Here is a 17,741-nt window from a genome sequence, read left to right as displayed (position 1 = left end):
GATCGCAAACTCTTACTTTATCGTTAAGATACATATCTGTAACAGAATTTCATGGCTCTGAAATTAACCGGGGCAATATTTGCCAGTTAATTTCCAAGTTTCTAACTCTTGTATCGTTGCAGTTAATTAAAGGATCGTGATCCGCTATTCATTACCTCGGAGCTTATGCAGTCACAGTGACTACAATGGCCACCTGTGTCAATAAACATTTATAAATACCGCGTAAGCAAGGGAAACGTTATACTCTGTAACTGGAATTGTTTTCTTAGCAAACAAGAAACGTACGCGGCATACCTCAGGATGCTTCATTTTATTGAAAAATTTGCCAAATTAAACGTACGACGGAGTGCCAGAAGCTTGCCTTGGGTCTATTAATTAGGAAATTAAATTTCAATGGTTCTCTTAACCCTTCGTTCCGTGTCTTCTGTTTTCTTAAATCGTTCTGCAAATCTGATTTTCAACGTTCGTGGCACAGATTGAAGCATTAGGGTAGAAATTTCGTGTTTCATCTGTTTACTTTGTTTCTTCCTTTTTAAGGGAATATTTAAAGTACTTAAATTACACTAATCTACAATCAAATCGAGACCTATAATCATGACCTATAAGTTGAGATTAAAATTCTTCATTACTTTAGGTCGTCCGAAAAGTTTCTTTCGTTTCATAAGGAAATAATGGATGCACATTTTCCGTTTTATATTATTTTATCAAATTACGCATGTTCCACTTTGTTCTACCAAAATAAAGATCACAACGTTCGACAGATTAGGTTTCATGTTTGTATAAAGATGCATCGTTGTAAAAGACGTGTCTGTAAAAGAAAGACACTTTTCGAACAACCTAATACTACTTCTACTACCACTTAATAATCAAGAATTAAGTTATAATACAAATAATCAGTAGTAACTTGAATTCCCCTCAGCTCGTTTCCCTTTATGCTTTCAAATTTACCATTTTTATTCGAAATTTCCCAAGATATCCTCCGACTGTCGGTGAAAAAATTCATAAAATCCAGAAAATATTATCCATAGGAAATGTTTCTCTCGGTCAATCATTCAGAATATCAATCAACGTCGTTTTAACTTCGAGTCAACATTCGTATGAATATGGAACGTAGGAAGTCAGAGTGACACGAACGAGGGAGAAAATCTTCGGTCAATTAATTTGCTCCCCGTAACAGAGGACTATCGTACGAATTGACCGTCACGTTGGCTCTGGTCGCTTCTGTACACGGTCAACTTTTAATATTTAAAATGCTCGTACGCGTCTCCTCTGCCGGTTCTGTGACGTTTAATGCAATATGCATCGGCGTAGCTAGCCAAGAAAGCGAAACAACGATGCTCGTATCAAACATATTGCGTTGTCGTGAACGGAATGTAGTTATGAGAGGCCGAAATATACGCTATATGGGAAAAAGGCACGTGCATAAATGCAACATACGAACATGACCACGTAAACGGAACAAGTTAGGATCGAAAGAAACTCGGAAGTAGGTTTTACGATAACCGAAATCGACGAACATACGTCCAACTGAATTCAAACGATCTGCTTTCGATAACACGTATCCTATGAAATTAGAATTTTATCGGTAGATACTTCGATGGAGAAGAGGGTAGTTTTCTCGTCCAATGGATATCTCAATGATCTGTTCCTTTCTTTTCTCTCTCTTTTTTTTTTTTTTTTTTTAAGCTGACTTTATGTCGATTTTATAATAGAAAATTGAGAGAGAAGATAGTAATTTCTATCGAGATAAATATTAGTGGTCTTTGGGAATAGAGTTTAAGTATAATTTTGGGGTATATGCGATGTACAGTGAAAGTATTAATTAATCAAATGAATTATAGAAGTACAATTTTGTCAGTACCTCAAAAGAAACATACAACTTCTTTAATCGAATGGATCAATTTTCTTCGTTAAAATAAATACAAGAATAAAAAAATAAATAGCAAAATACACAAAAATTTGTACAGAAGAGAAAAATACGAGAGAAAACTTTGCATACTTCTCCTATTTCCACCGACTTCAAACACATAGATACTACAAAAGAGAATGCACCACGTTCGACAAGGTTTCGCTTCGTTTGAATAATAATTCATCAATATCCTCAATTTTCTTCAGCACGATAAACAACGCGACAAATTAGTCGAATGATAAAGAAAGCAACAGATCGTAACCAAAAGCATTCGAAATTTCCTTCCATTTTTAACCAAATATTCGCTCCAAAATAAGAAAGCGTAAAATGCTTGACAAAGTGTCCATTAGAATTTAATCTTAAAGTTAAGATTAATAATCTGTGGAAGACACAATGTTTATGTTAAAATAATATTCAGTGGTGTTTATTAAACAGAACTACAGAACCACATGTATATAAGCGAGTGATATAATTAACAAGGTATGGAGACTGTTGATAGTTGGTCAGTTACTCTCAGACTAGACGTAGGTAGTAACCCATGATCCCTTAAATATTTCCAATCCCACTCTCTATACAGTAATGAGTATGACGTGTGTAGGTGTCCTGTTCAAATGCCTGTGTGAGTGTCTGTGTAAGAGTATTTGTGCCTATGCGTGTAATATCGTCGTATTCCAACAGTGTCGCATCATTTGGATTATAATCTCGAGTCTTAAAGGTTCATTACTCGCCGAATATGAACGAGCCACTTCTTTTCTTATGCACGCTCCAAGATATTATTTTTTCAGATCGCAGAAGAGCACAGCCTCCCCTTCGTCGGCAACTTATTCGATTTTAGGGTTACAATATTAAAATGGTACAGACCGTGGGATGGCTTCGGGGATAGAAGAGAACTACAGTTCCTTTCTCCCCTCCTCGCATAGTGTTCGTTCCTCGAGGGTGTTGCGTTAATATTGCAGCTAGTTCGCGGGAAACGAGGAAGACTTCGAACTTGGAGATGAAGGCGAAACGAGCTTCCTAACGTAGCGTGCTAACGCGCCACGCTTCTCTCCACTCATAGGGACATTTATTGCCGTCTACTCGCCACCACGTTCCATTTCGTTGACTTTGACTACTAGCCTTGTACTCTCAGATCTGTTTCGTTCTTCCTACGTAGGTACAGATGCTCGCGAAGATATTCGAACACTTGCAGACATCTTTCACGGATGCATTGTGACGAGCAATTTATGAATGTTACAAGAGACATTTCGAAGATCAGCGCTATCATGATCGTATTGGTGGACTTTGAAACGAAATTTCCAAGTATACAGGGTGTCTGGAAAGCTTGGGATAAAACTTATACTGCGAGCAGGGGAAACAAGTTGATATAAACTTGCGCCAGAAAATGTTCTGTCGGACAAATAGAAGCGCTCGAACATTTTTATTCGTCGTTTTCGCAGCTATAATAAATGTTCGAAATCTCTTCCTTCTGCGAGAATGCAGACTTCCAATCGTCGAACTAATTGTCCAGCTCTGACGAATATTCCTGTTGTAGAAATAGTAATAAATGCATTTTCATTACATTCCCAAAGCTGATCTTCTAATTCCTATCGCATTTCCGTAAACCAACTGTTTCGCCTAATCTCACAAACATCGCCTGCGATTCTCTGTATCTGAGTCTTTATGAACGACTATCCTGATAGTTCTTGAACGCTTATAATTATTTATATCTGTCGTAAAGGATTTTTGGACAGAAGTTCATACGAATTTTTCTTATCTACTTGACATCGTTAATGCGTGGTACATACAAGTTTTATATTTTTATTTTATATATTATATACAATTATATTTATTATATTATTATTTATATTTCGTTATATTATACGTTTATACTGTTCATGCTTTACATCAATTTTTCACTAGAATTATGCTCGCAATAGGTATATTAATAATGTTCAATTTTCAATCGCAAGTGTGGAAATTTACGTGAGACACTGTAGTTCTTTTAGCGTGACTCTGCGTCCCATTGGTGCAGTAGGTTCAATATTTTCTTATCTTCTTGTATATTAATTCATTTTTATTCTTGTGGAAAGTTAATTAATTTAACAAGAACTCGCGTGCACTTAATACACATATCGTGTAATGCAAGAGGAGCGTGACACGTAAGGTAGCGTAATAAATACGATGGTATCATGCAAACATGACGTGTAACATACGATATCGAATATTATAAAAATTGTATCATCTGTTAAGTCTCACATAGACAAACGGTAGCGCAGATAGTAGGAGCGAAGAGTTTCATACACTTTCCCTTTTGTCGTGGAACTTTTACCGATTCAACTTTAAAACAAGAACAATTAAGCAACGAAACTAGTTTTTCATTGGTTGGCGGCAGAATCGTCGAGTTAAAACTTTCTAATTCCTTTCGTCGTTAAAATCACTGTCGCTTCTTTCTCTTGCTCGATCTTTTTCCGATCCTACAAACGCAATTTCATCAATCGTAACTTCCTCCCGATAATTCGCAACGTTTAACACGTTTCCTCGCGATGCGATTGAAAGAAATAGAATTTTTATTGGCCAAATGAAAATACATATTGTCAACAACGTAAATCCTGGCATCTGTTCACAATGTGACAACTGAAGCCCTGACAGAGGTACGTAGTTACATAAAAATTACATAAAAATATCTTGAAACGCGTACGAGAAATTTTAAGTCCCTTAGTGTACAGGGTGAGTCAATAGTAACTGTTATTTATTTTATTAAAATAACTCGTTACCTGTTGGTTGTATTAAAACAAATTTTGAACGAATAACATCTTATTTTTCCTTAGATATCAAACTGACTCTGTGTTTTAACTTTTTATCCTAAAAGTCATCTAAAAACAACATCTTCAACTGAGTATATATCCCATTATCGCATCATACTTTGTCAAGCATACATTTCTTGTGATAAAAAAAAAGCCAAAGGAAAGATGGCATTAATATTATATACTGTGTCTGTTTTTGATCGTTGCAGTACCAAAAAAATGTTCTTGTGAAAGAAAAACAAAGTATTGTTGGTCTATTGAGTTTAATGATAGAATATTTCCCGAAGTTTAAAGTTTTCTAACAGTTCAAAAAATTCAGATGAAATATTGAAACGAGGAAGCTTCGAGGAACAAATAAAGTGTGAAATATATGAGGCAGGAGAAGGATGAGAGTAGGATGGTTCTTTCATTAACGTTACAGGACATGGAAATCCCAAATTAAATATTTTCCTTTCATAAAACTCTACAGCGACCGTTGTAACATTCGAACGTTTCTCTTTCCGGCAAGTACAAAGCGAACTTCAGCAATTCTACTCGGCTACGTCTGCCATAGACAAAGAATATCCAACGCGTATGAAAGCAATAGCAAGAGCATCCTCATTAAATCTGTGCTGCCGAGCAATCAGCAGATCTGTCATCAGCACTCCTTTTATGGTGAAACTCCGACCCACGTTTCCCATTCTCATTACTCTTTCCATCGAGTAATCTTAAAACTGGTCCCGCCTTTCCGTATTAACGGCAAATCAGTCAGCGTAAGCGACTTTTTAAGAGGAAAGAGAGCGAATCTAAAGCAGGAAATATTCGTCTGGTTCTCGTCTAACGCGATTTATGTACGCGTTCGTTTCGCTACGAGCTTATGGTGTAGTGCCGAATTGCTTGTAACTTGCGATATCGTTTCGATAACATTTATTAGCTGATAAATTATTGTACAAGAGAAATTTCCTAATAAAAATCCAACCAACGTCAGCGAAATCTATTTATCTCGTATCTAACGGAAAGGAACCTGTATAAAAATAAATTCCGCAATGAATTCTAAAACAAATTAAAAATAATATCTGCCAGCTAAAATCCAACCAAGATCAATAAAATTCTATTCTTTCGAATTTAATCAACTCTGACTTATATACAGCACAATCTATTTCCGGTTTCTCGAAGGAAATTTTGCCTGCACTAGAAATTTCGAAGATCTCTATCTAGATATAACGACGAAATTACTCACTGACACTGTACCAACATAGATGCCCAAGTACAACGCACTTGCTTGTAACCATGCGTATTTACTCCTCTCTAACGCGTGTCTATTTTCGTGAAACGCGAGTTATTAGCAGAGTGGTGAACCAAGCCGACGATGCTGTGTGGCATTTGTTGTCTGCATGTAATAATAGTTCCCCTAACGATAATATTTGCCGCAACAAACAAGCGTACACCGAGCACGGGCGTCTTTAACTCAAGAACTCGGCCGGCAACCCTCGCGAAAACCTTGTTACCTCCATCAACGAAATATTAGAGTGGTCAGTAAATTCTTCAGGCTGCGTAAACTTCAGTCTCTCTCGTATTTTCCAGGCTCTTTCACAAACTGCAGGGAATTTTAGGGTCGACGAGTGTCTTTTACCGAGAAACGCTTTTTTCCGAATAATCTAGGTTATCGTTGCAGTTGAAAACTTTGGTTTTCTTGCAGCGAGTGAGCTTCAATTAGAGGAAAATGTGGTTTTTAGAATAGAACGTAGGATGAAGTTCGTACTGTCGTGATTGTGGAAATATTCCGAACTATTCATTTATTCGTATATTTTGGAATAACGTAAGCGAGGAAATTTTGTGTAATTTTTTATATTCGATTATTTTCTATCGAAACGCGTATCCATATTCGAGGTAGAATATAAGAACGCACGATAAGAGCTGCGAATATGGAAATATTTGTAATTATAAATTTGTTGGAGTATCTTGAAATAACGTAAGTTATTATACTAGTTGGAAATCTGTGCGATTTAGGATCTAATTAAAGTGTGTTTTCCTAATTTCAGATGGAATGCAAGAATGCAAGATGAAGCTTGCGAGAATAAGAATATTTACAAAAATAATATTGTTAGAAAAGTAATATAATCTGTGTTACATGAGCGCAATAACTAAATGAACAATGTGACGTAATCGTGAGAATATGGTAAGTAAATAGGTAAATAGAAAATTCGAAAGAAGTAAAGATAAATTTGCCTTGTAATAGTTTGCGATAAAGGTAACTAAACGAATTTATATCATGACGATTCGCAGAATTTTTATTCTCAGTGGAACGAACTTCTTCTCTAGACAAGAATAAATCTTTTAAAACGGTAAGTTAAGAGACTCGTTGAGAAAGTAGAAGGAAAAGTGTGAATTACGCGTTAATGCTCGATCATCTGAAAGTTGTTGCCTGGTAGATAAGCTCATTTTGAATATTCAACGCAAGTTTGTTTATTAAAAAATTAGCTAGGCAAATTTTGGCGAGATTCTTGCAGATAGAACTTGAAACTTTGTTATTAAACCCTAATGTAACTAAATGCCGGTGAAACTTTGAAGTAAACGCGATATCCTCCTCGTCGAACTTTACGCACCCTTACCATCGTGATCGTATATTACAGCAACTTACGTGAAACTAGGCAATGAGTAATAAACAAACAAGAATACAATTTAATTTACTCGAATAATATTTAAATTGAGATTCTCCATTAATCGTTTTACGATTTTTGAAATTTCTCCCGCTATATACTATCTTAATCCTCCTTGCACAACGTTACGTAGATACAATAATATTATTAGCAAGAAATGACGGAATAGTAGAAATATTGCAGCAGGTACCGTCATTTGTAAGTAGATATAGACACATTTGTTGGGTCTGCTACATTGTGATATTAATAGTAGATTCTCGAAACACGAGCTTTCTCCGAAAGAGAAAAGGTAAAGCGAAATTTGATATTCCCTGTTTATTACGTAATTCGTGACATACAATTGCAAAAATAAATTATTTCAATCAGATAGTTGCAAAGACAAAAGATAAGAACGAAAGTTACGAACAGTTGAAATCGGAAGAATAAAGTCGTGAAAATACAAAATATTAGAGAAACAGAAAGATTATTACGCTGCAATTACGTAAATAATAAATCGGGAAAATAAATAAATCGGACACATTGCGATTACGAGAGAAAAGAAAAATAGAGAAATTAAATGCGAAAATGGAAGATGAGAAAATTGAGGTGACGAAGCTGCGCAAATTAAAAATCGCTGGAATAAAATACGATAGTAAGATAATTACAGAAATAAAAAAAAATTGCCAGGATACAATTAACTAAAAAACACTAACAGGAAAACACTTTAATAATTAAAATTTTCCGCGCATCTATGCGTTCTATATAGTACAAGAAATAATGCGCGAGATAAAATAACGAAGCCAAATATTTGACAATTTAACAAGCATAAAATAGCAGCCAGTGGTATCAATATTTATTAACCGAATTTCGAAAATTAGCTTCCGAATAATACTTCTAATTAATTCTCGGGTTGATTGAACGCCAACAAAGATTTATCCGGCACCGTACAACGATTGCTGTTAAATATTAATTAACGAGGCGCTTGACGTGAGCATTTCCGCATTAATAAAAATTGCTCTCATTATTATTATGCGCTAGTTCGAAGTTCAGTTATATCTCGTTATCTCTGATTCGCCGTGTAACGAAGCACAAATACGAAACTTAATATTTATTCATGCAGAGACGACGGTAAACCACATAACGTGACTACCCTCCTATTAATATATTCATTGTTAATACACCAATAAATATTGTACTTAATTTCTCTCGTAAATGACATGACAAATATTTAAGAATATTCAAGACGGTACCATTAAATTCTTTTTTACATATACGTGTAATTTTCGAAATAAATTGAACGATATCAGAAATTTTTAAGAATATTCATAATGAGAAGATAAAATTTTTCTTATATAATTTTTAAAATAAATTGAATGATTTCGTGAATTTTGGAAAATATCCAAGATAACGAATTTAAATTTTTTCTACATAATTTTTTTAATAAATCTGCAAGGTCACCTTTAACTACTTTATGCATAAATCTATAGTCTTTTTCCTAAATATATACCGCAAGTATATATAATATATAGTTTTATGCATAGTTTACTTAACAAAGTTAAACAGAGCAGTTAATGTCAAGGGTTAATACGAAGGGGTTGGATCGCTATTTCTGAAACCTACTTTAAGGGTTAATCAAGCTCTTCCACTGTGTCTATTACAAATTCAAATTCGATAAGAATATTTTCTAATATCAACGATACTCCTTCCTATTATCATTTGAATGTCTCACTTTATTAAAACGGATGATATTATTTATGCAACTGGCCCCTGTTGGACATTTATTATGCGTGCGTAAGTCCAACATCGTGCTAAAGCTTACGCGGTTTATAAATACTTAGCTAAGCTTGAATATTCAACGTCTTTCCATCATACGACTATTTCCGTATCGAAAACATGATTTGCGTATTATCTAGATGACTAATAGAGTTTCCACGATAAGCTTGGGCAATTACAACATGGACAATTATTCAGAAAAAATTCTATACTTTTAGGAAAGGGACCTCCTTTAAGCTTGAAGCTACCTAAAAATAATTGAAGGAGTTAATTATACAGTATTATACTTCATATACGAAAATATCAATATTAATGAACTTCATAAAGTATTACTTAACCATCAAAAGAAGAATCTTATTTACTAGTAATTTTAATAATTATCCATCTAATCTAATCTCTCTAAATATTCATGAACTTCATATAGTATTAGCTGATATCGTTGAAAAAATCTACTCATAATTAGAATAATCGTTAATCTAATCTAACCTAACCCGACCTAACCTAGCATCCACTACGATGGTAAATGGATCACATCGATTGCAAGGATAAGCAAAGAGGTTCTGTTCTGTATGTATTTATTATACATACGATCACATGTGTGCGATTAAAAAATTGAAAAAAAAGGGGGGCGGGACCAGATCGTTATAATCTAACTGCAGGTAACAAAAATGGAGAAAAATGGAGCTGGGAAAAAGTTTGAGCGCATTTCCTTCGTTGTAAATTACGGTCCACGGGATTTTTAAAGAGCGCCGCGGCCGCGATATATTTCATTTCCTAGTGAAAGGAAGAAAGTTGCGTAAATGTCGGCACAGCCACGGGCAAAAAGAAGCTTAACGCCCGGCAACTTTTGTAATTACGAGTGTCGTCGAAAAAGAAAAATCCCGCCGTGAGGAAAACAACAGGTCAACTCGATTAAACGTTTCGCGCTGATACGAAAAAAATCGGATAAAGTTCTCTTTTATTTCTCCTTAACAACTATCAATTTAGATACTCCTTTTTATCCACGTTAGATACTAAACCAAATTTTCCCGCTCTTTTCGCGACTTTCCATTCATTGGTTAATTTTTTTTTTTTCTTTTTTATTGAATTTTGGAAACTAACTTTTGTACTATATATTTTTGTGGATTTAAGTCAATTGTAGAAACTAATATTTTTATACTATTTATGTATTTAGTCGTTATAAGTCATTATAGCACTCGGGATATTTCCAATTTCTCTGAATAAATTATAGAAACATAATGCACAAGTGAAAATAAGCAAAATAATTGATATAAAGTCTTAATGTAAACACTTCGTTGCAAAGTCATAGTACGTAGTAATAGATTCTACATTGTGGAGTAAGAAAAATTATTTTTACTTTATAATTAGTAAAATTAAGTTCTGATGTTAAAATATTACGGTACGTTAACATAAACTTGAGAACAACGTTGTATAACATGTATTACATGCCTAGTGTTTTATGAATTTAAGTTTCTAAATTAAGTTTCTATAATTCGTTATATTAATTCGTCACATATAGTTGTTTCTAAAAATTGGAAACAACTTGTATATGTCTAGTAAATCTACGATAAAAATCTTCGATTAATTATAAAATAAAAATTAAAACTGCATGTGCAAGTAAATTAGACAAGAGAGTTCATGCTGTAAATTACAAATAATAATAAATCTAATAGCGATACCTGTAATAAGTAATTGAAATAAGAACATTAATTCCGATGGTATAAACAAATATAAATTATAGCTGGTTATGGTATCAAAAAGTATAAAAATACTAGAATAAAAAACAAATATTTTGTACTAACTACGCTACTATGAAAATAAAATTGGATATCGTTAAATAATTCTCACAAATGTCACATATGAACAGAATCACGATTGAATACGGAATAACTTTCGTATTTACATTCATCGTCTTGATATCCTCTATACGAAGCAGTATAGCACACGTGTGTATTACGTAGCCTAACAACACATCACCTACCTCGACATAAACATAACACGTGAACACTTGTTTATACCATCGAGTCAACCTCGAGAAAAAAATCTAACCTCTGTTACCGTGGCAAGTCGCAATTTTAGAATAACTGCGTCGTCAGTCTCCGAAACTACGCTATCAAATAATTCATGTACAAAACAAAATACCGTAGATACGTTGCGTGAAGGATTCGTTCGATCGTAGTCACGTGACTACGGTTCGAAATCAATGGCAGCTGAGATCTTTCGACTTTATTCGCGTAAAACGCGTCACCGCGATTCGATCGATACTGACGGCGTACCGATAAATAAAAGACATCGCACGAAAGAAACTGACAAATAGATAAAGTTAAGAAAAGTAAAACTGATATTAGACTTGCCAATGAAGGTTAATCCAGCGTGTCGATGAACGTGTAGAAGACCACCACTACGACGACCACGACGACGACAACGACGACGGTGAAACACTGATTGATCGACTTTTGACTCGACAACGTGGCAATCGAATAAGTTCGCCAGGTTGTGGTGTCGGTGGATGGGTCGATTGGGTTAGGTCGGTCGGTCGGTCGGTGGTAAAAGAGAAGAGAGAGAGAGAGAAAGAGAGAGAAAGAACAGGTATAGGTTCTGGACCTGGATGATGGTACGTGGTGTAACAGGGCCGGGGGCTGACGCGACACTGTTCGCGGGCGCGTATACACGCGCGCTTCATGCGCATCCTGCTTGCGCATCCGGCTTCATCATGTGCGCCGACCGATATAGCCAATCCCGGAACAGGGATAAAGGACGAGAGGGAAACTCGAATTTCCAAACTAGAGGGATGGTCTATCGCGCGCCAAATTTCAAATAATATACTTCTATATGACATAAATTATTCTATTATACAGTGGAGGATGGAAGAATGTTTACAGGATAGATAATACGGAAAACTCTACAGTTGCGGAAACAATATTTATCGTTATAAAATACAATTAAATTATAAATAGATATAATATAGATGACTGTTATCGATACAGTAAAAAATGTTTAATACAATAAAATTACTATTAGTGCAGTATAGTTATTATATATAAGTATAAATTCCAAACTTTCTCTTGTCTGCCACGATATCAATTATTATTATGTATTCATATTACAGTATATTTTATTTATATAAATTATATGACTTCTTTCAGGCATTTATTACAGAAATTAATTACATGCTCTTTCTTGTCCTTCTCTTGAACTTGTATTAGTCTATGACAAAACGAACAGAATGGGATATATCATAAACCATTTTGCTTCGAATTATCTTAACGTTTCAAGGCGCACTGATAAAATATTTCACTGCACATACATAAGTACTAAAAAGCCGAGATACTTTTTATTCTACTATGCACCAAAGAAATACGATGTCACATCAAAATCACACTAAAACATATCGCACGACAAATTTCATTTTAGTGCTACGTTAATTTATACTACAAATTAAACCAACTAGCTAACAGTAATCGTATTAGAAAAACTTCCATTAAATTCCTGACGTAAAATTGATAAAATATGTGTCGCAGCAATTCTTTCTATAGAAATACACTTCCATTTTCCATGGTTGTGGCTTTCGATCAAACAGGAAGATATGAGGATAAGGTAAAACAAACAGGACCGAATGCAACGTGTATAAATGCAAAAGCAACGTAGGTTGGTCGAAATTATCTCGAAAAAGCTGACCAATATGTCCATGTTGCAACGTTAGTGCTGAATTGTCAAAGTACAAGAGACCAGAGACAGGAAGGGAAGATTATGACGCCTGTGAACTTTGGCTAGCGGAATCTCGATTAAGATCAACAGAGGAGGTCGGTCGCAACAGGTGAGGTCGCACGCTTCGCAGGAACACCGTGATCTTCCTTTCGATGTGCATACAGTTCGACTCTCTGTTACACGATAAAACTTCGCTACAAAGAGAAACAAGATTGAGATAATATTTTTCGGAATACCAAGCTCGTCCCTTGTCTCTATAAAGTAACATCTCGTGAAAATTTCACATCTTTTTAGAATGATATTTTGTGGCTGCTTTAGGTTACTGGAGACTAAAAGCTGGGGAAGTTTTGTAGAGGTATTACGTGAAAATTTCAGATTTCTTTGGAATGACAGTTTACAAACGTTCCAGGTTTCCTTCAGATAAAACTCTATAAATATTTCATACATACTTCTGCGTAAAATTCGAAAGGATTATTTGATAGTTTTACCTGTAGCTTTTATTTCTTACACTGTGAAACGCTATAAAAGTTCTGAATCCTCTGAACGTGAAATTTGATGAATCTGACATTTCTTTAAGTCTTGACCTATTCTATCTGTCTCCTTTTAGAAGTACTTTCCTTAAAAAGAAATTAATACCTACAATGATCCACAAAATCACTGTTTCAATAAATTCAGAATCCAAATCATTTTTATCGATAAGACGGTTTTAAAAATTGCAAGTACCCTTGTTAACTGAAAGAACATATCTTTTTCAATGACGTAGGATGGCATGCAAGATGCACAAACAGCCTGTAGGTAGGAAGTTCTCAGAGTTATGAGAGAAACACTCTAGTACTCTAGAGATTCTTTACTTTGCATTTTTGCCAAACATAAGGTAGCCTTGACGGATTATTCCGGCGGGAAGCCGGCGGGGTAAAGAAAACGGGAATATTTGTTGGCCGATAGCGCAAATGCAAAAACTTTTGAAATGGAAGCACGATATGAAATCTCATATTTATCCTGATTTTCTGCTTTTCAAGCACGCACATCAACGTCTACTTTCATAAAAACATCATGAAAGAACAAAAGATATTAGATGATGCATCTACCCTGTCCATTTTTGACTGCCGATATCACAAGTATAATTTACCAGTCTATTAAACGATAAAAAGGAATAAATTATTATCGATGGAACATTTTTTTATAAACCAAACAAAAGCATTAAAATTATTCGTCCATTTACAATCGTTAAAAGCATGATTCTAACATAAATCTGACATCAATTTTCTACAGATTTTAATGCTCCATAATAGAGAAATACAGGAAATAAATCAGAGTATATCATACTCGATATAAACAAAATGGAGCACGATGAACCAAATAAAACTGCTAGGTAATAAAAATATCCATTCATTGTCAGTCGCTAAAAGCACAGTCCTATCATAAATCTTTCATTAGTTTTCCATAGATTTGATATACTAAAATACACAAATAAACAGAACAAATCAAACTATATCATACTCAGACTAGCACAAAAAGATTGATAAAGGTTCGTTCATTCATCTACCTACTCTTGTTAAAAGTAAAATCCTCCGCAACAAATTTGGAGGAAAATTTTTCAATCGCTGAAATAGGGTCCCTTTGCAAATACGCTTGCATCGAACAGAGGCGGTGTAAATCGAGACATACCCTGGAGAGCGACTGAACGATGGCGTAAGAAAGAAGAGGAGGAAGCAAGAGCGTGAGATCGTCAGGAAAACAAGGCAAACGCGAAAGCGTGGTTCCCTGGCAACAGGTGAGAGAGTCGGGCGACGAAAAAGGCACGTAACTTTTCGCTAGGTCGGCTTTCCACGGGCCTGAATATCGATGCCCGATTCCTAGTACCTATCGTTCCCTGAACCTGCTAAAACTTCCACGCTCTTCTGGTCCACGACTTTAACTTCTCTATTTTTTTCACCTCGACCGTAAAACAAGAAGAACACGAGTGGGCATATCGGAAAAGCGGCTACTTTGTGTTCGCTGATATGCTTTGAAAATGGAAAACGTCTCCTACGAATGACTTGTTAAATACGTTCATTATCGAAAATCGCGTGTACGTGACAAGCCGATTTTCACAACGGAATAATACCAAGGTAAATTGTGATAATATTAAATCGCTGGTAAATTACAAGGACTGGAAGAAATTTACATTATATATACATTTTGTTTAAAATTATCATTTGGGCTGATAGATAATCCTCGTATTATTATTGGTATATTATGTTTTAACACGTCTGTTGTTCAGTTATGGTTCTCTTTCTCAGCTATAAGCTTGTATGAAAAGTTGATATCATAGATACGAGTAAGTTTGCTAATTATTTGCTAATTATTTTGACGATATCGACCAGTTTTCTGCATCGAATTCTACGTTTAATGTTAAGAGCTATAAACTATTTCTTTAATCTCATTAATATATGTAGTTTTGTATAATGAGATTATTATATCAACTTTTACATTAACATTTTATATTAAGCTTTCATATACTAAGGTGTAAACATTATTGTTTCCACAGCTTGTATTTCCTTTCTATTATTTTCTGACGTCTATTCCTTTATTGCTACTATTTTAGATATTCTGTAGTTAGATATTGTTAACCTATGATGAGAATTTTATGATACAATTGTAATTGCTTTAATTTTAAACTTTCATTACATTTTAAACTTGTTCTACTATTTTATTTTCCTAATACATTTGACCCTTTAACGTAATTCGGATATAATACGAGGAATATATAAATAGTATTTATATAAATATAAAAAAAGTTTCAAATATTCTTGAAAACATGGTAGAAGTATAAAAAGGTAAATGAAAAGTATCAGACTGCTAATAACAATAAATACCACCGTATTTGTCAACAATGTAACGCCAGTCTGCCTGTTATTTCTCTCTATTCAATTGATTACTTAAATTGATATTTAACCCTGATGCGACATAATCTAGAAATCCATGAAGAAATATCAAAATATTGATACGATATAAAAATATCAATTTTATTTACAACATCATTCCACTTGAAGAAAATATCAAGAAAATATCAACGGTGCATGACATTTTGATTGAATTCTAAAATCCTCGATTCAGAAATGTGTGTCAACTCCAGTAACCTTTGAACTTTAAAACTTGCTCGTCGTCCATTAAAATCTGTAATCACGTTTATGCGAAGAACGAAATTCAATTTAAACATTTTTCCTACGTTAAAGTCATATGTGTGTAACATTACGCTTCGTTTCGGAGGATGAAATTTCTATCATTAAAATATATGAAACTTTCCAATATTCGTAAGTTATCAAAATGTAAGAATTTTTTTATCGTATTTCACTGCTGAGTTAAAGAATACTAAAAATTAATAAGAACATCAATTATTTCATTTTCTTGAGTTTCATCCTTAGAAGCAACTCGACTCCTTTAAATTGCCAACAATACAATACAATGAAGGCTATTAAATTCCGAGATTCATTCGTAGAAACAATATCTTCTTACGGTAATCTGTGCAATCCCTGTTGAATCGTTCCGCGTTTTTCATAATTTGATTTCAACGATATCCTTTAACGCTATTTTTACCTCCGATCTCTGATCTCATCATTCGTAGCTCACCTTTATCTTCGAAGAAATAAGTAATATAGTATTACGTTCTCTGTGCAGTCGCCGTATAATGAAATTGAATTATCGTGATCAATTTAGATATAGATAACCTGGAAAATTCTTTGATATTTCATTAAAACAGATTTCCTCGACTTACTCTTTTTCCTCTTCCTCCGCAATCTACACGAAAATTTAAACCAGCAAATCTCTAAACAAACAAAGGATACTACAATGCTTGATACAAGCGAAGCACCTCATTAACACCCTAACACGAGAATCCCAGTGAAATCCAAAAGAAGAGCAAACCACATCCCATAAACGTTCCAACTAACCACGAGATCCACTCACCCACACCTCGACCACATTCGCTTCATTGCCGAACCCTAAACGGCTACAAATTACAGTAGCGTCGAATAAGAAGAGAAGCGTGCTGTTGGTCAAAAATCCTGGCTATACCATGAGAACAAAGAGAGTAAAAATGAAAAAGACGAGAAAAGAAAAAGAGAAACGAAATATTTGACATCCGAAAGAGCGTTCACCATGAAGAAGCGAACCGAAACATTGACGAAACGTCGGGACAAAACACATACAGAAAATAAAAACACGATTCGAGAACCATAAAATACGTTAGCTAATCATCGTGAAAGTTAAAAATCGAGAAGACTAAAGGACGTCGAAAGGCTCGCTAAGGGTAGAGAGCGAAGAACACGTGACAAGTACATAGGTTCACACGTGCGCGTGTATCAACGCGGACATTAAAGAGCCTCTCGCAATATCGGAGGAGGCACAAGGACAGAGAGCGAGCGGGTCAGGACCTAGAGGATACGGAGAGTGTAATGTAAACTAATTAGCAACGAGTCTACGGCAATTAAGGACGCTGGAGTGCCTCGCGCTTGATGCTCCGCCAACAGGTCGTGCCAGACAGCAACCAGCCATTGTCGACCATGCCACTGCGATGTATTCGAGAACACCACCGAGAACACGAGAAACCGTGGTCCGATGCGACGACAGCTACTTTTCAGGGGAAATTTTGGTTTAAAAAAGCGCAAACCGGACCGTTTTGACTGGCCCTGATATACCTACATATGTTGCTAAGATGAATATTCCGAGTAATTTAACTTCTACGTGTGCATAAAGGCTCGTTCATTTTAGTTTTCAGTTTGATGATAAATAAAGAAATATATATAATTACAATTTATGTAGGACTTTATAGAACATTGTTATTAATACTATTAGTTGGAAAAGTTTAAGCCACAATATTATACAGAGTGTTGTCGATGAAGATTCTGCTGTACTCTGATCACAATGTTGCTTACGAGATCGATGAAATCGATGAGTTGTTTTGTCTAT

The 17,741-nt window shown here is 34.8% G+C and overlaps 2 protein-coding genes across 5 annotated transcripts in view; both read right to left on the bottom strand.

Annotated features, from left to right (window-relative positions):
• Eif2bbeta (eukaryotic translation initiation factor 2B subunit beta) overlaps window positions 1–8,734 on the bottom strand; it is a 242,431-nt gene extending 233,697 nt beyond the window's left edge. Inside the window, exon 1 of the mRNA XM_072010171.1 lies at window positions 8,723–8,734. The gene's annotated coding sequence lies outside the window, so the exon portion shown is untranslated. The remainder of the gene's footprint in view (window positions 1–8,722) is intronic.
• Mub (poly(rC)-binding protein mub) overlaps window positions 1–11,743 on the bottom strand; it is a 238,696-nt gene extending 226,953 nt beyond the window's left edge. For 3 of the 4 annotated variants that reach the window (XM_072010166.1, XM_072010161.1, XM_072010167.1), the window contains exon 1: window positions 11,438–11,743. The gene's annotated coding sequence lies outside the window, so the exon portion shown is untranslated. The remainder of the gene's footprint in view (window positions 1–11,437) is intronic. The other variant, XM_072010164.1, reaches the window with a different exon arrangement.
• Window positions 11,744–17,741: the final 5,998 nt, after the last annotated feature.

Source organism: Bombus fervidus, chromosome 9 (assembly GCF_041682495.2).
Source record: "Bombus fervidus isolate BK054 chromosome 9, iyBomFerv1, whole genome shotgun sequence".
Classification (NCBI taxonomy): Eukaryota; Metazoa; Arthropoda; class Insecta; order Hymenoptera; family Apidae; genus Bombus; species Bombus fervidus.
Note: the sequence above shows the minus strand (reverse complement) of the source record. Positions and strands in the feature narration are given on the sequence as shown.